General features: G+C 33.2%; 1 long non-coding RNA gene across 1 annotated transcript in view; it reads right to left on the reverse strand.

Moving 5' to 3' along the window:
• Positions 1-12310, reverse strand: part of LOC139702124 (uncharacterized) — a 141491-nt gene extending 129181 nt beyond the window's left edge. Inside the window, exons 1-2 of the long non-coding RNA XR_011704725.1 lie at positions 12237-12310; positions 1097-1221 (exon numbers count right to left, since the gene is read on the reverse strand). This is a non-coding gene — a long non-coding RNA (uncharacterized lncRNA). The remainder of the gene's footprint in view (positions 1-1096; positions 1222-12236) is intronic.
• Positions 12311-22770: the final 10460 nt, after the last annotated feature.

Below are 22770 nucleotides of genomic sequence, written 5' to 3' on the forward strand. Positions count from 1 at the left end.
AATTAGTTTACAACAGCAGGCTTCATAGGATCGCACATCTTAAAGAAATATGCTGCTTTTTATGAAGCAAGCATTTCTAGGAGGAAAAATGGTACGCAGTTTGCCCAGACCATTGGTTATTGTCATCTTTTGTTCTCTGGCAAGGAGAGGTTAAACCACATGAAATTGTCAATATTTGATCATCTTGACCCAGAAATACAGCAATGTTCATGTGGCCTAACCTGTTATTAAGAGTATCTCCTTTTACTCTCAGGAGGGTCTGAGTGTGATAAAAACTTATGTTTCTAGTAACGCTAAGTAAACATCCATGGAATTATCTTCCCAGGAATACCTGGTAATGATTTATTCTATTTCTTTTTAGTTTGAACTATAATTTTGTAGATTTACAAACATTTTCACTTTTGTCCCTTTTGATACACACACACACACACACACACACACACATGCATGCACACACACAGTTGTATGGAGAGTATCAAGAAACAAATTCTTCCCTCCCAAAATGTGAAATTTTAGACCAGTAACAAGAAATTGTCTTTAGTTAATGCATTCAAAAGACAATTTATGCATACTTTTACATTATTATGTCTTTAGTAGGAGAAAATGGAAATTTTTGCAATAAAAAGAAAAATTCACTGTGTCTCTGGTGGAAATTGATCACATTTCTTGCAAAAGGAGCCATAAAAATTGCATTTTCCCTCTAACTGTATGACAGAATTGCTCCAAACTAAATTCTGTAGATATGGAAACCTCTCCTAGGACCACAACACAGAGAAGGAATAATTAACTTTGTCAGATGTTTAGCAACTGAAACCAATTACATAGCCATGCAGACATGCACCATCACTCATAAAGAGAATGGAAACTTGCCTAATAAAATAAGTAAAATCATTTTTACAATCAGGATAAATAACCATTATTGTTTTGTGGTGTTTTTTCTTAGTTGTTCACTCTTTGTGATTTGAAATAATCTAAACTTCAGTGACTAAAATTGAATTATCAAGTTTCAATAACACTGAATCTTATGTTTCTAGTATTGTGATTTCTGTCATTGCCTGATTTTTTTTACACTTGTCTTTTTGTACTTTTTACTTACCAAATATGTTGACCAAGCCAGAGAATTGCTTTTGAGGTAAGGTTGTTTCTCTGTTTAACAAGTTGAATATTAATTGGTTTTTCAAGGGCCGTTTTGCCTTGCTTATTCCACTGATCATTGTGTTGCTGAAAGGCAAAGAATAGCGGCAGCATTTATTACCAATTCTGTAATGCAAGGAGAACTCATATCCTTGAAATGCACAAAAATATGGACATCTGCAAAGAAACCGGCTCCGGGAATTCACTGTTGTGTGCTTGTGTGTGTGTGTAAATGGGAACTTTAATTGTATATTTTTGAAGTCCTAAACATGCTTACATTTTATTAGCAGTTAAGTTGAAAATTTATTCTGAACAATTTATTCTTTTCAAATTGTAGAGTCACCATACTGATTAAATTCATTGACTTAAACTTTTTTTTTTAAAAATTGATTTAATATATTGAATTATCCTTTGTAAACAAACCTGCAATTCTAAATGCATAAATTAATGCCCTCATCATTAATTAGCTCTCCCCCATTGATCTCTCTTCCCCCCCTCACTCTTTCTTACAGAACATTGAAAATTAAAGCTGAATTGGACTGTATATTCAGGATTAAATCTTGAATAAAATAATTGGGTAATAAAATATTATTTGTGTTTCCACAGGCATATGACATTATTTCCTTCTAAAACAAAGCTACAATTAGGAAACCCCTTTAAGTAATAAAGTCATAGTTCATATAAAGTCCACGGGGAACTGAACCCTAATTCACTGCACAATTATTATGAAGCACAGGATGCAACATGGAGGCAAAACTCTTAATGTAATTTGAAAATGTATAATTTATAGTTTTATGCAGGGTAAAAAGGCAAAACCAATGTAGTACATGAGACTTTTATCATGAAAGAAAAATGTTATAGTTAAAAAGCAAGCACAGATTGACATCCGATTTTTCCATAGTATTCTCCCACCATTTAATGCCTCCCCATCTTCAAAACCAGATGATTCATTTTGCACTTAGGTTGTTCACTGCCCTCAGAGACCACCTTAGTGCTCTCAATGCCTTTCTTTTTGTCTTTAATTAACTGATCCATTCATTCAACATATACTCTTTACCAAGTGCTCCTTTCATTCTAGGCAGGTGCTAAGTGATGGAGAGAAGAAGAAGACATGGCTCTTCCATGCTAGGAGTGCCTTGTCTCATAGTGGATGCTACCATCGAGCCAAATAATTGGAATCCCATGACACATAGACACACAGAGAGCACAAGGCCAGGGCCCACTTGCTGGGGGTTTGGTGTGTGATGATTAAACATATGACTCTGTAGGCAGATTTGAATGCAGACTCCCTGACCTTCTCGCTGTTGCGTTTTGGCCAGTCCCAAACCCTGTCTGATCTTCATTTCGTATTGGTAAAAGGGAGCAATAATGCCTGTCTTGCTGTATTATTCTAAGGACTAGAGAAAATGCATGCAAAGCACCTGGAAACTTAACAGATACTGAGAAACAAATGCTGGCTGGTTCATATTAGGGCGACAGCCTGATCTGCTGTGTCAATGAGCAGTTTTGAATTTCCCTTGTATTTGTTAGAGATTCTTCAAATATTTTTAAGCAGGAGAATGACAGGGTCAGAATGACACTTTGGAAAGATTAGTCTGGCAACATTGAACAAGGGAGATGGGAGGGGGCAGGACCTAGAGATCAGACACGAGTTAAGAGACTATTGAAATAGTTCAGGCATGAAATTAAAAGGACCTGAAAATAGAGGAGAAAAGGATCCCAGGTGACTAGATTGATAAAATGGCAAAAAGATTCTGCAAGGGAGATGAATGGCATTTCTCCAGAAGGGTGGGCACTGCTATCCTTCAGGGAGAGTGGAAATAGCATTATTGTATACCTGCCTATGGCTCCCGATAAATTAGACATTCTGTCTCCTTTACATTTTCTAACAATTTTGAGATATACACTGGTTCCTCATTTTTTTAAGTAGAAAAGACAAAACATGAGGAAGTTCAATTAACTTTTTAAAGAATGTGTAGGTAGACAATACTTGAATAAGATTGAAGTCCTAGATGTTGACTGCTAGAATATATGACCCACCTGTTATTACCCTCACTGCCTTAAGGAGCAATAGTGACTTTGGTGTTGCAAAGTGATGGCAGTAAAGACAGACATAAAGCAGAAGAGAAGCTGTTGAGGATGCAGAAGACATCGGTCTACAACCTCTGCCATCAATTTAGTATAGTACTCTCCAGTACAAAACACACACACATTGTGAGGCCCTGTTCCCTCCTCCCTCCCACAGGGCTTTCTCTCAACCCTCATGTACACACATGGCCTGCATGCTCACTTAATCCCAGGTTTTTTGAGTATGTTTAAGAGGCACATTAAACACGTTCCTTAGAGTTGAAAATTGAACACAACAATTCCTTTTGGTTTTAATTCATTTTTAAGTTCTCAGATGTTTGTTTATATTGCTAATTGTCGCAGGCATTAATGAGTGTCAATAATATGGTCTTGTTTTTTTCCACAATGAAATATTTTGTGCACATATTTTGCTTTTTTCACTCCATAGATATTAAGGAGTATTGGGTTAAAAATGTGAATACCTTGAAACTTTGACAAGCTATAGAATCAAAACAGAAGCTGAACTAACACTGGGATTTGTTCTTGTAAGACACAAGCATACATCATCTGTATTGCCTGCTTGACTCACTTTGCTCACTCACCCTGTTCTCTGAAAATTTCAGTGAAAATAGAGCTCTTCAGTGCAAGGCATTTGAGAAAGTACATGTTTATAAATAACAGATAGGAGGACTAGCAGACCATAATGAGAAGACAGGAAAGAAAAGGTTACATATTAAGTTGAAAAATATCTAACATTTAAGGCAACAACAGTAAAACCTACTTCTCCACAGAATATTAATCATAGACACAATCTTACTGTGTTTGCTTGACATTTGTATAATTCTCTCAACTCCTATAAAAAAATGACTTAAATAGAGAACCTGGCCATCGTATCAAGTCATGGGAGAATAGAATAAAGCACTGTTTTTTTTCTTGCATATAATGTTTCACCAGTTAGGAATCTTGGCAAAACTGTGATTTTGGTTGTTTCTTGTGTTTTGGAGGGAAGCCTTAATTAATAGCTACTAAATTTTTTTGTTTGTTTGTTTTAGTGACATGCTGTGTGGAGTAATAAGAAATCATTTATTTAGCTGTTTTATAGGTTTTTAGGTAGGACCACATCTATATGATCCCTGATATGTGGAAATGTATCCTAGATGTTTTGACTTTCATAAAAATTTTCATAGCCTTTTTTTTTTTTTTTTTGTGAACCAAATCTCTTATGGGAGGAGCCAGACTAAATCTCTCCTCTCCAGTAACTTGGATCCATGGTTTTTTAAGTTTTCTCCTGATCAACATTTTCATGTTAATAGCTTTAACATACATAAGGATTAGGGACATTTAGTTTGTTATGGATTATCTTTTGATATAGTAAAAAGCATACAGTAAAATGGCAGTGTGATAGACTTAAACAATAAGGGAACAGACATAAATATTTCTTAAACTATTTTAAAACTATTCCCTATTTCTTTTCTGCTTATCCTAAAACAATAAGATTGAGTTGTGTTTGTAGGTACTATGTCATGTTTCCTTACATTGGGGCATTTTCTCCTTGTTCCTTCACTTTCTTGAGCATGTAAGACAAGCTTCTTATCCCTCAGTATAGTTCTTCCTTAATGTATTTCTGTTTCTAGATCAAAAAGAAGTTTTTAGAAAGGGCATTTGCAAACAAAATAACACTTTCTTGTTTATTCCTCAGTCATCACTTAGTACTTAACGTGGGAAAGCACAGGAGAGTAGGAATGAAGAAGAATAAGTAGTTGTCTTAGTCAGCTTCGTCACTATTATACAGCACTGGAGATAATCTACTTACAAAAAGAAAAGGTTTATTTTGACTCATAGTTTTGGAAGTTCCAGTCCATGATTGAGTGGCCCTATTGTTTTGGGCCTGCGGTGGGGCAGGTTAAAATGGCAGGAACATAAGGCAGAACAAAACTGGTTATATCACAGACCAGAGAGCAAAGGTAAAAGAAGAGATCAGGGTCTCACAATCCCCTTTAAAGTTTCACACATAGGTGATGTAAAGACCTCCCAGGAGGCCCTACCTCTAAAGGTTCCACCACCTCTTAATAATGCCACCCTAGGGACCAACTGTTTAAGATATGTGTCTTGAGGGGCATTTAAGATCCTAATTAAAATGGTAGTCAATGCTACAATGTTAAGAAGCAGTTCTCAGGATTTTTTTTTTTAGCTGAATCAGATGCATTCTTAAAAAGGAATAAGCTTGAAGACTGAATATAAATGAATGAAGGAACTTTGGATTGTGCAGAGGGGAGTAAGGGGAGGAGTTGGGCAGTGGGGCTGGGAAGGAGTTGAATGAGACAGATATTATTACCCTATATACATGTATGATTACACTACTGGTGTGATTGCACCATGTATAGCCAGAAGAATGAGAAGCTATGCTCCATTGGTTTGGTATACAATGTGTCAAAATGCATTCTACTGTCATCTATGATTAATTAGAACAAACCAAAAAATTTTAAAAATCTCAAAAAGTAAAAAGAAATAAGCAAAAACTCATTATCCAGATACAATTCAAGGGGATATGATGGATATGTCATAATGGATCTCTATTCTGCATAACTTGGTATACTTTGACATCTTCATATTATGTAGTGGTATATGGAGTTCTTGTTTTCTCAAATTAGCTCTGGTCTTATTTCATGCAGTGTATGTACACTCATCATTGCTAATTCTCATCCATTAGCAGACATTGATATAACCAAAATAACAACATTTCAAATAAGAGATACTTAGCATTGTGGCTTAGCAAATTATATTATTTCACTATAAGATATTATGATGTTGTTAAGCAATGCTTTTGAAGACCTTATGCCAAACTAAGACAGGTTTAACACATGCTGTTAGGAGAAAGTAAGAACAAAAGGTTGTCGTTACCCATACTACTTTTTTAGTATTTAAAATAATGATCAGCCAGACACAGTGGGAGGTCACAATTACAGTAAGACATTGGGAACCTTTAGAGAGTGATGTGAAAGTTTATTATGTTGATAATATTGAAATTTTCATATATAAAGTTGTGTCAAAATATTACATTGTGGGCTGGCGTTGTAGCTCAGTGGTAGCGCGCTTGCCTAGCAAGCGCGAGGCCCTGAGTTTGATCCTCAGCACCACATTTTAAAAAAAAAAATAAAGGTATTGTGTCCAACTACAACTAAAAAATAAATATTTAAAAAAATATATATCACATTGTGCCAGGTCTGGTGGCTTATGCCTGTAATCCCAGTGACTCAGGAGGCTAAGGCAGGAGAATCACAAGTTCAAAGCCAACCTTGGTAAATTAGTGAGACCCAAATGACAATGAAGATCATCTCAGGGTGGTAGGACAATTAAAGATTGTTTCCTCTTTTTTTTCCACATGGGCTACAATTTAGTCATGTTACTTCAATAATTTTATAACTCACCATATTTCAATAATAATTATTTCTCAATCACATACCCAAATGTGAAGGAAACAGAAAAAGAAGCAATTAATTCTGCCTACATAGGTGAGATTTCAAATGAGCCTTTGAGACAGTTCTTTTGAAGCAGAAGGACATTAAAAAAAAAAAAAAAAGGAGCAAAGAGGAAACGTGAGGCCTTGAAGTACACACATCCAGAGCAAAGTCTGATGTGAAATGTGGCAGAATGACCAAAAGAGTCAGGGCTGAGCTGGGCCGAGAGAGAGAGCCAGAATGCCAGATGTCGAAGTTGTCAAATAAACCCACAGGCCCAAAAGAAATGTAATGGTAATTCTCTTCAGGCCTTACTGAGATGATATGAGCAAGAGTTGAAACTGGACATGCTGTCGGAATTCTCATTTCACTTTGCTTCCTGGAATGGCCCTCAGCTGAGGGGCCCTCTCACTGTTAAGGTAATTCTAAGGAAAAGGCTCTGACACTTTATTTGGATCCTGAAGTATTGAGTCAATGTGGGGATAAGTGTCTCCTTCTCATCTATCCCACAAGACTTCTGCCCAGGACTGTAGAGCCCCAGGGCCTGAGTCCTTGACTGCCAGGGCCTTCAGAGAGTTCTTGGCGGCAGTGCTCTGGCTGTACACCAGGACCATGCAGAGAGGGCAACTTTCCCCATGGAGCCTACCACGTGATGGCTATCAACATGTGTGGTCAGTCCAGAAGATCATACAGGTACCAGACACTGAACTCCCCAGGTTGGTCTCAACCTTGCAAACTGTACAGGTCATCCCTAGTATCTGAAGCCTCTGAGATTTTTTAATCAGGAAAATGACACAAAGAAGTATAAGATACTTTTAGATAGATAACCAGTGTACATTGTTGAAAGTGGGACAGAAGGTTAAGGGCACACATAGGAACACTGTTTCAGTATTCTGATGTGGATATCACAAACTCATTCCAAAAATACAAGGCAATTTGTTTGTAAAGAAACTAAGATAAAATGAATGACTTGCTGAGAATTAAAATCAGCTTCTTTCTTCTGCTTCCCTGAACTAATTTAAAATCATTTTAAAGTTTTGTTTGTATTCACTGAAATACCATTATTCTAGTCAAACAATTTCAGCTGCCTTAAAAGTATTTTATTCATTAAGGAAACTATAGATGAAATTTCATTTATACTATTTTAATGATGAATCATGTTATCCATTTTCAAAACTTGGTCTCATGGACTAATTCTATGAAAACTGTGTGGAAAAAAAAATTGCTTTAAGGCTTTCCTGACTAAGTTTGCACTTCCCAAGACATTTCTCAAGAGCAAGCTCAATAATTTAAAAGCCATCTGTTCTCTAAACTAAAATAATACAATCAAAGCAAGGAATTAAAATAAAAAATAAAAAAACAAAACCTGGTACTCTCTTATGGGAAAGAGAAAAATGAAAGAGTATAATGGAATTCCTCTGGAAATGTTGACAACCATTATCTTGACAAAGAATCTAATTGGAGAAACACTTAAAACACATATGTCTACAACTACATACATTAATCAATGTATATTTTCCTGGTAATGTTTGATATAAGAAACATTTTTTTCTCTCTTTTACTTAATATGTTCATTTTACTAATATCAAAGAATTCTGGGTTTAAAGTACTTAAGTGAAGAAAACTTTAATCATGTGGATCAGGTAACTTTAAAAACCATGTGTAAAGTTAACAAACACCTTTATTTGCAAACTCTGCAGTTAATGAATTTCCTATTGTTGTCAATATGAAAATATCTTTTCATATGAAAGAGGCCTGAAGAAATGAAAGACTATTAAAATCAATAATCATATGTCATTAAAATAATGGGTAAGTTTTTAAGAATGAAGTCCAAAGGATTATCAGAGCAGTAAAGATTTCTTAGAAGATGCAAACATCTTTCATCACTTTAAATTTGCTTGCACAGTGAACCATTCATTATCACTGAAGCTAAGAAAATCCAGCTTTTCAAGAGAATGCTTCTCTGGACATTGAGTGAAAGAACATTCTAAGTGTAACAGTGAGGCCAACAATAACACTCCACAGGCAACAAAATGTCATCGTAGACACATTAAGTGTTTTGCTCTTTGTTATGGTTTGGATGCAAAGTTCCTGTGTTTCTGCAGAAATAGTCAAAGATAAAATGATCAAATTATGAGTTATGATCTAATCAGTCCACCCAAGTTTGAATGAACTGGGTGGTAACTGTGAGCAGGTGACATGTGCCTGGAGAAGATGAGTCACTGAGGGTATGCCCTGGAAAGGTGCATCTTCCCTGCACCCCACCAAGCCCCTGCTTACTTGCTGCCAGGAGAGGAACAACTTCCCTCTGCAGTGCCATTCCCCCAGGATGTGTTGCCTCACCTTGCACCTAGAGCAGTGGAGTCAGTAGTCCCTGAACTGAGATCTCTGAAATCATGAGCACCAGGTAAACTTTTCCTCCTCTGAGTTGTTTTGGTCATGTGTGTTGGTCACAATTACAAAAAAGCTAACTAAAACAGTCTTTAAATAATAAGTTGCTTAAAATAACATGTTCCTTTTCCAAGGGACACAGACAATTCATTAGTAAATTTAATGAGTTGTTTATTGTGTGTCTTTTATGGACCAGGTTTTGCTCTGGGCCTCACAAATATGGTGATGAACTAGAAAAACCTGTTTGGAGCCTATATTCCTATGTAGGAGTGGAGATTAATCATGGATAAATAAGTATACATATGTACCAAATTCTTAATTAATAAATGCAAGGAAGAAAGTTAGATGGAAATTGGGTGTTATTGGATGGAAAGATGATAGGTGTGACTCTGGAGGCTGGCCAGGAAAGATCTTGGAGGAAAAGACCATTTCTAAACATATTTAAAACATAGACACAAAAAGTAAATAGAATAAAATAAACACTTGGCAACTAGTTCATAAGAAGATGATTAGAATGACACTTAGGTTTTTGGCTTAAGTAATTGGGTGGAGGGTTGTTTTATATATTAGAAAATGTACAAAGCAATGTACATTTAGAAAACATTAAATTGGGTTGGGAAAACTTAGAATTTGGAAAGTTCTATACCTAATATTTATAGTGCCTGTGGCAAGAATAAAAATGTAAGCCCATGGCTCATATTTCTAAATACCTTAAAGTTTTAAATCAAGCTAATAAATTTTTTGAAGGTCCTATAATCCTATCTTTCAAAAAAGGTGTCTCATTAAGAGAAAATTTCTATTTTTTGTCTCTTTATTTTTTTCTTGTCTTGGGTTATACTTTTGTACATTGTTGTTACTATCATGATATTAGATTATAAGTGAGATAAATGATTGAAAATAATATATACTTCTTTTCAAAGTGTATGATTTGAATATATCTTTATCAAACGTGTAAATTAACCAAAACAAAAAATAAAAATTTTATTTTCAATAAGTTTTCTAATATAGTCAAAGCTGTTCAAATAAGCAATATACTAAGTGAACATCAAAATTTAAAATAAAATATAAAAATGAAATTCAAAGTTTTAGAAATTTGACATTTTTTCACATTTTTGTAATTTTTTTTTGCATTTGTAGCCTGCTGTGTTCATCTAGTTGTTAATAAAAATTGATATTTTATTTTATGCAAATTTTCTAGACCTACATATAACAATTTCCCAGACCCCATATGCAGCTATAATCAATACTGTATTAATTTCTTAGAACCTGCAGTAAGAGAGGAAAAAAAGCAAAACAAACAAACAAACAACAAAAAAAAAACAGACAAAAAGGAACTTGGCAATACTGGAAACTTCTCTTTTTATGTATTTTGAAGTAGGATTTTGCTCTGTAATTAAGTTGCCTTCTCTCTTACTCTAGTACTTCTGTACTTCAAATCTTCTTTGTCTAAAGGAGTGTCTTATCTCCATTTATAGCAGAGGCACACTCCAAAACAGTTGCTTTTTGTTTGGAAGACCCAGGACAGATATGTGGAGAAATGATTCTCCAGGGCCCTGGGTGTTAAGAATGCAGATGGTCAGATTACAGTTTACCAGCCCTGAGCAGCCAATCCTGATCCTGAATGATCCTGAGTGACAGGTGTTCTTCGTTCTTATATTCTTTGGTTGTGTGTGTGTGTGTGCGCACGCGCGTCTGTGCGCGTGTAGGGGGTGGGATTGGGAAGATAAAAAGCAGAAAGGGAGATGTGGGATATTTAAAGTGCAAGGTCCAGTACAAAGATTGTACTAAATTTGAGATAGCTATAGAATATCTGGATAGAAGGTTCTAGATTAGTCCTTAGAGGGTCAGATTGAACCATCCTAAATATGTGTTTAGAAGATATAGATAGAAACCAAGGAGCAGAGTAAACATAAAATCACTAAGAGGATTTGTAGAATGAAAACAAAAGGGTATAAAAGAACATTAGGAAACACCAAAAAATTGAAAGGGCCAGAGGAGAAGAACTGGCAAAGGGTAATAAAAGACTTAATAGAGAGGCACCAGTAAAATCTTCAGAAAGGTGGCAAGAGTGAGACTTTGAAGAAGGAAAGGATTAGAAGGCATCTCCTCCTTCGGCCTCATAGCTATGAGTTTCCACTCAGATATTTTATATTGTCAACTTTTGGAAACTAGGATATAAATCAAACCAGATTTTAAATAACTTGAGGCCTGGGGAAATTTGTATAAGAATCACGCAAGAGAGAGTACATTATTAATAAGAAATATTTCTGGTGAATATGTCAAGATGACTAGAAGAGGATATAAGCAATTTGATATTTTACTTCTTTTTTATCAGCAAAATCTAGCAGCATAAAGAAATAACTAAAGCTTGAGCACATAAAGGCTACATAACCTTACTATAGCAATCCGACACATCCCAGGAGCCGAAGTACTGATTACTAAATGAAAGCAAGATGGCAGAATTATCATGTCCTCTCTTACTTATTCTTAATGAACATGCCGTCATCAACAAAAAAGTATAATTACTGGGTGACCAAATGATAAAATATGTTGTTGGTTTCATGACTGTAAACTTTATTAATGCACATTTTTTGGGTTCAGATTAGGTTTCATGCTGGTTAAATATAAAAGTATAACTAATAAGAGACAATTATTTTGTGTTTTTTGGAGAATGGGATGGAAGTGACAGAGACTGAATGGATTTTTAGGACTCATATGTTCACACTTTCAGATCTTTTCAATACAGCACATACATTGTTATCAATATAATCTAAAACTTATTCCTAATATTATTCAAAAGATGTGTCAATATAATTCCTTGTTTTATAACATTGGATTCCTAAGCTTAGGTAAAATTTATCCATTTAAATTTTTGGAAAATTAGACATTGTTTTTACCTAAAAATATTCTATGAGTAGTTGGTGTTGCTGTGACTCAGCTTTCTACATTATAAATATGAAAGTAATCCAAGTTAAAAATCTTTTGTTAGATAGAGATAGAGTCACAATGGGAATGAAATTCAGATCCATCATAAGTACAATTTTTAAAATCAAAGATTAATCTTCCTGGTGATTGGTTCATATAATAATCATGGTTACAGTTGAACTTCATTCTTATAACCTTTGATAACTTGTACAAGCATAAAAATGGTACTGTAGCCCCTCCAAAGTTCCCACATCTACTCACTTGGACAGAGGTACTTAGTCCTTGAGCAGGAGACTTTCCCAGAAAATGACATTTTCTGTGTTTGTTTGATTTAGCTAAAAATAGAAGAGGGAGGGCAATCTTGAGGTTTTTGCAAAAAGATTTTATTTCTTAAACTATGACAGAAATCAAATAAGAATTAAGAAAGAACAAGGGGAAAATAACAAAACCTATTTTTATATCATGCTGCATTTGAAGCTTTCAACATTTCTTTCTCTTAACCATCATTTCCATTTTTATTTTTCAATAAAAATAAATGTTCCTACAACTTTTTAACATTAGCTTTACTTCTGGTGTCATTGAGTGCTCATTGTTCACCTTGCCAATTTCCCACTGCTGATATTATATACAAAATGTATATGTCCTACTTTAAATGGATTATCCCTTCAATAAATGAGTTTTATGATAAATAGTCTCACCTATTTGTTAAAAATCCCTCTCCTTTTCCTATAGTATCAATGCTGTTAAATATTTTTTTATGCATTCAGGATACATTAGTTAAATGGATCATATGTTTAATGCAAATTGAATAAAATGAAGTCATGAGCAGAAAAAAAACTGAAGGTACCTTTGAAATATCAGAGCCATTATAAAGAAATGGCTAAAATGGCAAAAATTCTAAATATGTAATTCATATTTATTTATACAATCATTCATTTGACAAAAAAAACCCTGTATCTCATATAATATCAAACAGGCATTTTCAGTTGACATCACATAGATTTATCATATTCAAAGTGAAATTTTTTTCAAGGAAAAGGTATGCTTCCCAAACCATCCTGTCCCAAATGGATACCTCAAACGTATTTAGTTAAACAGGTGATGCAGAATCAGATGCATACAACTTTCATTTTTTAAGTAAAAGTGTAGACGTCAAGATAGAATTTCAGTCTTTCTCATGTCAATAAAGTAATGTGCTTTTTATCAGTGAAATGTTAACATTTTAAACATTTGATCTCTCTGAATAATTGAACTTACAATAACAAAGGAATTAAATGATTTTATTTAAGACAAAATAAAGTTACAGAAGATGATTTATTCTAACTTAATTAAACTTTCATATTAATATTGACCTAAATATTTATTTTTCCAGGACAATTTATGAATTTTTCATTTCAGTTTTTTAAATTTCACTAAAAGAGTACTGTTAAGAGCAGTTGAAATTATTTAGATAGAAATGTCTCTTTTTTGACTATAGATGAAATATTTCTGATAGAAAACTGAGAATTTATTTCCTATCACACATTAAGTAAAAGAGTGATGGAAATGTGACACTGAATAAAATAAAGTGAACGCAAGAAGAATTTGAATATGCACAAGTTATAGTACAGATATAATACATCCTATAATCTCAACAAATTAATGGGGAATGCCTAGGGATAGCATTTCTTGACAGGTGTCCTTAAATACTGTAAATTAAAAAAAAAAAAAATCCAGCAATCCCACCACTGAATATACACTCAAAGGCAATAATATCAGTATGTCAAAATATCTTACTCTCATGCTCATTTCAGGATTATTCACAATAGCCAAGACATGAAATCAAATTGAGTGTCTGTGATGATTCATTTTAGGTGTCAATTTGATTGGATTAAGGGATACCTAACTGTATTAAATATTCCTGGAGGAGATTGGCTGTGAATTGGTGGGCTTAGTAGGCAAGATAGACTTTTACCATGGGCAGGCAATCTAATTTGTGCCAGATAGCACAAGAAATAATGAGTAAAGGTGAATTTGCTTTCTTTGGGCTGATGCACCCATCTTCTGTCCTATGACATCAACTCTAGGTTCTCCAGGTTGCATTCTAGGACTTGTACTAGAACCGCTTTTCCCATCCCTTCAGCCCTCTCTTGGGAGAACTCTGATAAATATAGTGTGCAGTGGATGGATGGCTAAATAAAAGGGGAAATATAAATCCAGTGGAAAACTACTCAACCTTAAAAAGAAAAAAAATCCTGTCATCTGTGACAACATGGATAAATCTGGAGGACATTAGGTGAAATAAGCCAGGCACAGAAAGAAAAATACTGCATGATCTCATTCATATGTGAAATCTGAGAAAAATGAAAGAGTAGAATGGTGGTTAGCAGGCACTTGAAGGGTGGCAAAGATGTTGTGATGGTAAAAAGATACAAAATTTCTTGAATACAGGAGGAATAATTTAAAGAGATTTGCTGTACAGAGTAGTGAGTACAGCTATTAATAATATATTGTATTCTTGAAAATTGCTGAGAATAGATCTTTTACAAGGATAAAAATGTGAGGCAATGCACATGTTGACTAGATTATATATACCTTATTTAGCCATTCCACAGGGTGTATGTGTGCATGCATATATTTTATATAATATATATAAAATATTGTTATATATTATATTTTTGTTGTTATATATTATACATTATATATAATCTTGTTTTGGGCAATAAATATATGCAATTATTATTCATTAATTAAAATTAATTTACTAACTACTTAAAAAATAATAACGGGTAAGTTCCATCTGAATTAGCCTAAGAAGAGAGCGGAGAGTCCATTGAATGATGCTAAGAGGCTTGTAAATCGAGCCTGTCGATTAACTATGAACTTCAAGTACTGAAGATCAGAGCTGGGAATGAAGATTGGAGTTTGGAAATAAATTAGTGATGGCACATAGTAAACTAAAAAAGCAAACAAAGTACGTGAGACAGCTCCAGGGAACTTTGAAAAGTACAAAAGACAAAATACATTCATGACTTATTTGTTTTATTATTATCTGATAAAACCTATGTGGAAGCTACAATTGATTCAATTTATTATTATAATTGAGTTCTACTGAGAGGTTGGGAGGAAGTATGTTTGCCTTTGTGCTTAGTGATAAAGAATATTTAGAATGTTTAAACTTTCTCTTCCATGGTAAGAAATTTTAAAAAATGAAAAATGAAAAATCAATAAATAACAGTTGAAATGACTTGTTTTAAAATTCAAGAATAGAATTCTAGTAGGAATGTGACTGTGGAAATAAACAATAGTCCCTCCTCCACCTCCTGGAAGTTATTAAAAAAACTAAAACTATTACAAATCTACATTCAGCAAAATGAGAAGACAATATGATCCCCAGGTTTTGTATTGGAGGTTAGGGCTGGCACATAAGCTGACATTAGGGAGAAGCTGTGCAGGAGGAAATGGAGCAGAGAAGCCAAGCATTGAGAAGGACCAACAGCAGTGCACCCCAGAAGGTGCTGGCACAAAAAAGTATGTTGAAGGGAAGGACTTACTGTGAAGAGAAAAATAATATTCTTGTGTTTTAAAATCAAGATGAAAACTGGGGTAAGCTTAGCTGAAACAATACATGTCCCAGGACACAATATGATTTTGAGAACCTGGCAAAAGGAGAGTATAATAAAATAATCCAGACAAACTTTATTTTTTTCTAGATATAGTCATTATTTTAGGAGAAGAGAGGAAAAGAACATTTTTTAACAGATAATCTGAAAATGTTCCATTGGTTTTAGTTCTGGGTCCCTTCATCCAAAACTCTTGCACAGAGGTGGTTCAGGAAAACTCTAGTCATTCATGAGTAAGTAAATACAAATGATCTAAAACAGCTTAGGTATAAAAATAGTATGTCATTTACTGGTAAATGAGTGGAATTGGAGAGTATCATGCTAAGTGAAATGTCAGACCCAGAAAGTTAAAGGTTGAATGTTTTCTCTGATATGTGGAAGGTATTCCAAACTGCCAGTAGAGGAGGGGGAGGGAAAAAGGGAGAAAAGAAATGGGGAGATTCCATCAAAATACAAGGAAGATCAATAGAGTAGAAGGGGATTGAGTTGAAGGGAGGAGGAGGGATGGGATAAGGAGAAAACAGGGGAATCCATCTGACCTAACTTTCCTATGTACATATATGAATATACTATAGTGAATTTCATTATGTATATCTACTAACACACACACACACACACACACACACACACACACACACAAAAGAACTCTAAGTAAATAGCAGGAAATTTAGTAGGGTAAAGGAAAGGGAACAGGAGGAAGGAGGAGGGGAAGGCAAGCACCAGGACTGAATTAGAGCAAATTATATTTCATGTATTTATAAGTATGACAAAATAAATCCTAATGTTATATAGAACTAACATGAACCAATACAAGATGGAAAAGAAAAACAAAACAAAAAAGAAACAAATGATTAGTTATTGATATAGCATTCAGTAGGAAAAAAATGTTATCTATGAGCAAATGAAAAATATGATCAGTATAGTTCTATAATGAAAAAAAGGGAAAGAAATCTTTAATTTTAAAAAAAATCACATTAAAAATTCATGAAACATAAATACAAGAAATACTAAAGGGATGATATTACAATAATAAAAAGAGTATTAAACTGGCAAAAAATCTTTAAAAATGAAATAATTGAAGAACCTAGAAGTATTTAGTTGAAAAATCTAGAATTATTGAGGTGAACAGATATTTTAGAAGCCTCAGGAAGTAGTATGGACATTCAAAATTTGGCAATTGGAAAAAATAAATCAACATATATTTTGAAGAAAAAAAATGACTGAAAAGAAATTCACCAGATTCATAATTGTAAGTTACAAGAAGAAAACCAAAAAAAAATCAATGTAATAAACTATTATTATTTAATATATTTCTGGAAAAAATATCCTAAGAATGGCTAAATTTCAAGCAGGTATTTAAATGCACACTCAATGTCAGTGGAAAACTGAACTTCAAATGATTAGCATAAATATATTCTAATAACATTAAGAGTCATTAAATATGTAGAATACTTTAGGCAGCTAGGCTAAAAGACCAAATCACTTTTAAGGGAGAAAAATTTCTAACAACCTGTATTTTGGTGATATAAGGATAAAATTAAAAGAAAACATTATTACTGCCTAACATCCTGTGGTGGAGAAAAATAGGGAGAAGGTGAGGAGGAAAATGAGGCATATCAATTTTATTTTTGCTTTTAGTTGGAAAATAAGTGCTTCTTCTAGTAGTAAAAGATCAAATTGTAATTCCACAAATAACCCTAAAATAGAAAAGCAAACTGTTCTAAATATCAGAAACATCCCACATAGTAATAGACTTCCCATTAGAGAAAGGAAATTAATAAAATATCTATCACATTAAAAAGTGGTCTAAACTGATATTAATTATAAGGATAAAATAATATTAATGTTCAAATAAAGAGCTCTAGACTATGTCACAAAACAAAAAACCAACTCTATTATACATGATAGATAAATGGGCTACATCTGTGGGCTTGGTTGGCACAGTCCAGGAAAGAAAAGCATTAGAAATGGTGCTCATGACTAGAATGTTATTAGTTGAAGAGAAAGGCTAAAAGAAATTGCCAAAATATGTTGATTCTTGCAGATTAGCTTTTCAATTGTAAAAGTACAATAAAATGTAAAGTCAGCACCTTCTTCCTAAAAAGATTCTTTCTCCTTCCCTGAAATTTATTCTCTCACCCAACACTCTGCCCACTTCAGACACAGCTTGTTTCAATCTCAAATGCATGAAAATGTTTCTCTCAGTCCTCTTGACTCTGAAAGTTGGCACTAAGGTGACTCTCCAGATATCTTATGGTTTGTGTCAATCTGAGCAAAGCAGAATGATCTGTGTCTGCCTCCGCTGAGGAGAAGCTCTCTCTATGGGAATCTGTGGCTTCCTTTTGAGCTGGGCACTTTTTCATCTAGTTATTTCTTCTTCAAAATGGTTTGGTTCTAGTGGAGACATCACTGTTTTGGACCATCAGTTATTTATGTTACTATATGATCCATGTTCTTTCATCTAAAGGGTGAGCTTTTTGAAGGCGGGGAGTGTTTTGCATAAATCACTCTAATGGTCTTATGTAAAATTATGTATGTAAGTGTGTGTGTGTGTGTGTGTAGATATCTTAGGGAAGAAGATTCACACTAACTCACTAACTGAGATCATAGACCATGAAATAAATCAGGATTCTGAATTGACGAGGGTTTCTGTTTGTTTGTTTTTCTTTTAGGTACTTTAAAGATGATACTGTTCCAATCTCTCCTGGCCTCCCTGATGAAAATTTAGGGATTTCAGCTTTATTCTCTGTATGAAATATGTTATATTTTTCAATCTGTCTCATATTTTAAGCAATTTGAATGTAATGTGTGAGGGCATGGGTTTCTTCATTATTTCCTTCTTGGGTTTACTGAGCTTGTTTAATGAATTGTAAATTTATGTCTTTCATCAAGTTTAGTAAATTTGATAAGTTCTACTTCTGCCCCCTTCTCCTATGGAAAATCAATTACATATATGATAACATTTAAATAGGCTGTTTTTCCTTCAAAATATTCCCCTCTTTTATTTCTTTTTTTTTTATTGGTTGTTCAAAACATTATAAAGCTCTTGACATATCATATTTCATACATTAGATTCAAGTTGGTTATTTCTTTTGTTTTATGATCTACCTTCATTTACATTGACTTTTTTTGTCAACTTTATTTCTATTGTTGAGTTTGTCTGATAAATTAAAATTTTTTAAAAAATCTGTTCTTTTTAGTTCTATATGTGTCTGATAATTTTTCATCCCTTAAATGTTACATGTTAATTCTAGGATTTCTACTAGGTTAATTATTTATTTACTTGGTAGGGCTCTCTGTGGCTGACCTGGAACACTCAGGCACAAGCCTCAGCCTCAGCCTCCTGGGTAACTGGGACTACAGGTACATGCCACCAGGATTTTAAAATTTCTGTTTTTCTGCTCTGATTACGTATGTTTTCATGCTCAATTTACTTTATGACTCTGAGTATATTTATAATAGTTTCTTTATATCTTTGTATACTTGTTCCAATTTCTAGACTTTCATGAAGTTAGTCCCCATTTATTGTCTTTCTCTTAAGAATAGAACATATTTTTCTGGTTTTTCAGATCTCAAGTAATTGTGCATAGTCATGGTGTAGAGACTGCTGACTTTGTTCCATTCTTCTAAAAATGTAGTTGTTTTCACTATTGTGGTTGCTTCTATTGTTTTCTAACAATTAAGTTGATTATATATAAAATAATACAAATTTGTTTATGGTAGATTATATTATATATTATATGATCTCTGTCTATGTCTTCAATCTGTAGTTGTGACATTTTCCATACTAACCATCAATTTATCAAAATGTAAACAAAAGTAATCAGAGAAAATGAACTTTCTTGAGGAGTTTACTTATAAAGAGAGGTATATTTTGACTATAGTTTGCTTATACAAAATTGAAATATGGATTTGAGAAAATAGGTTCAAAGATTCATTTTAAACTCAAGATTGGATTTACAATTACTCAACTTCAAAATTATTCTGTTTTCATCCAACATCTTCATTGCCATTTACAAAGATATTTTTCTCATCTGTGTTAGATGAATATAAATGTACTCCCTTAGTTCTATACATGAGAAGAAGATTTTTTTCTTTTCTTGTTCTGGAATCCAGTTGCTAAGAAAATCAACTCAAGAAATTTTATTTGTGATTTTATGCACAGTATAGAGTTCTTTTAATTTACAAATTAACTAATGCTTTTTAATTGAACCACGGATATTAATGGCAACTTTTTATAATAGATATTCTTTAGACATAAAAAATTGCAGAAAAAAAATTGACTGCATTAAGAATATGTATTTTATTTAGGTAAAACAACCTCTCTTTAACCATCTACAAAAACTGTGTCAAAATACCTAGCATGCTAGACAAGATACAGAATCGAAAATATGCCCAAAGAAATAAACGTTGCTACCAATTTCAGAAACATCTCATTCTGAAGGGATCCATATTAGAATAATATTGAAACAAACCAAAAAAAATGCTATTTTTGAAGCCAATTTTATTTCTACAACCAGACTTAGTGACTGATAAGAAACTTCAGTTTTCTTTAAGTTTTTGTATGCCATCATGAGCACAGGCTTTAAGTAAGCAGAATTAAAGTTTGCCTGAACAGTACCACACAGGACTCTGGGGGAAAAGTGCAAGAGTCTTTATATTCCCATTCTTTGCTTTTTTGTCATCACTTATATTTCTTTTCCTTAAGAGACTTCTGTGGCTTTTAAGTTTTGAAATCAACATAATTAAATGTCATTGGCAAACAATTAAGTGTCACTGGCTGAATTATGCCAAATTAACTTTAATGGCAGAAGACTAAAATCAGAGAGAAGAAATAAAAGGTAATTTCAAGATTTTGGCAGGAGTGAAGGGAATACAAGCTTCAGTCAGTGAGGTGACCTGTAAATGCAATGTAGGTGAATAACTGCTGACTTTTCTTCCTTCAGAGTTCTGACAGTATGCAAGCAGTTATATTTTTATATATACACAAAGGTCAAATACACACACACATACACACGTAAATACTTAAACATGATTTATTTGTATATACCTATTCCAATAGTTTTATTTTTTCGTGAAGAACTAAAAAGGTGAAATTATCATGATTTTAAACTGTTTATAATTTTTACCTGTTTGTTTCTTTGATATTTTCCCTTGTCCTTTGTTTACTGTTTCATTCATATTTAATATTAAAAGAAGTTGTTATTTAGTGTACGAAAAATCAGAACAAACCCATGCTATAACAAAAGTAAGAAATAATAAATAACCAAAATGAAATATAATAATAAACATATTAAAAACAAAGGTTAAAAATGAGATGAAACAATTGAGACATCTATTGAGAATAATTTAGTCTGATTCTAATACCATGAAGAAATAAATGCAAAAGCCAAAATGAGTCTTAAAACAAGTACAATTTATATAATGTTAACTCTAAGTAAGAGTTGTTCAGAGGTTCATATTAAGGGAAAACAAATTATGTCAGAGAAAACCATCAAGTACTTCAAGTTCAACCCTTGTCAGTGGAAGACAAAAGAAATAAATTTTAATCGGTTTAAGTCCTTACAGAGTCAAATCTATTATTTCTCTTTCAAATAAGTCACTATTAGATAATAATGGTTAGGATTTCTAGAAAAAGCAATGTTTATTAAGTTTAATAGATCCTATTTTTTTTCTTTCATGATCTCCAATTCATTAAGCTATAATGAATTAATTTCCCTAATATTACATCCACAGCATGGAATAGTCTTCAAAAAATTATGGGAGAAATGTCAGCAATCAATAAATGAGCCCTATTTGGGGCATTAAGATCTCATACTATAGTTATATTACAGACTAGTGTATTTGGGATTTTGCCTACCTTTTTAAAAACTCAGCTAGTTGACTGGCTTGTTGTGACTATGAATAAAATTGTTAAAATCCCCTTAGAAACATTCAAAACACAATTATATTTTTTCTCTAGAGGTGTTAAACTGCAGTTCCATGTTAATGACAGTTATGAAATTCTGCTCTTAGTGCTGGTTTTTCTGTAACAGATCTTGGTTGATACCAGGCTTCTTGGCTTACCACTGTAAGCCAAGATGTAGTAAGTACTCAAACATCTGAGGAATTAATAAATAAATAATTATTTAACAAGTCACAATTTAAAATCTTATCCAGAATTGATGAGAATTGAGTCTGTAAATATATTGCCTCTTTCTTACAAAAAAATATATATTTAAAAGTATAATAGCAATTTCTATCTATAATTGAGTCTAAATATATTGCCTCTTTCTTTCAATAGTAATACTACACACACACACACACACACACACACACACACACACATATATATATATGAAAGTACAATAGCAATTTCTATTAAAAACATTAAGTTGTATTATGTCTATATAGCATTGTTGCACTGAAGATACTACTTAACACTTTAATCCTGTTCTATATGTTACTACCTTTTGTTGTTATTACTATTCTAATCTAGTGCTCTGCAATTAATAGCAGAACAGGGAGAAGCTGCACCAGGATTAGAGCTTAAGACTCCTAATGATACAGGATGCTGGTTTGGGGAAGATGAATTCAATGTCTTTACATTTAGAAATGAGAATAACCGGTTTGGGGTTGGTTGACCAACCTGGCGAGTTAAGGCATATGGAATGTAGAATGGATTTTAACCTGTCAAATAGGACCTATGAGTAGATTCATGATCTGCTATGTGACTGTTTTTAAGAGTTAAACAAGCACTTTTGGCTTCATGGTTCTCCTTTGCCAACATGTAGGCTAGTATAATATCACATTTGTCATAGTTCTAAAGTCTTAAGAAGAATAAATATAAGAAATGTTAGTATTGACCATAGTGATTAAGTCAAGACAGGGGCTTGATAAGACAGGTTACATATTCAAAATACCCAAACTTATCAATATAAAAGAATTGAGGATCTGTAAAACTAGGTGTGAGGGGGAAAATAGCTAATGAATTGTTAAACAAGTTTTATACATTATTTATAAAGATCTGTTCTAATTTTTTTATGTGCATCATTAGGTTATATTTTTCCTTCTCTTTATCTTTCTCACTTTCTGCATCTGACAGTGTTCTGTCATAACTTTTCAGAAATATGTCGTTTGTTCCCTTTGTCTCTTCTTCATTTTCCTCACATGTTGTTTAAATATTTCATGGTGAAAGTCTTTCTGGTGTTCTC

Source organism: Marmota flaviventris, chromosome 15 (assembly GCF_047511675.1).
Source record: "Marmota flaviventris isolate mMarFla1 chromosome 15, mMarFla1.hap1, whole genome shotgun sequence".
Classification (NCBI taxonomy): Eukaryota; Metazoa; Chordata; class Mammalia; order Rodentia; family Sciuridae; genus Marmota; species Marmota flaviventris.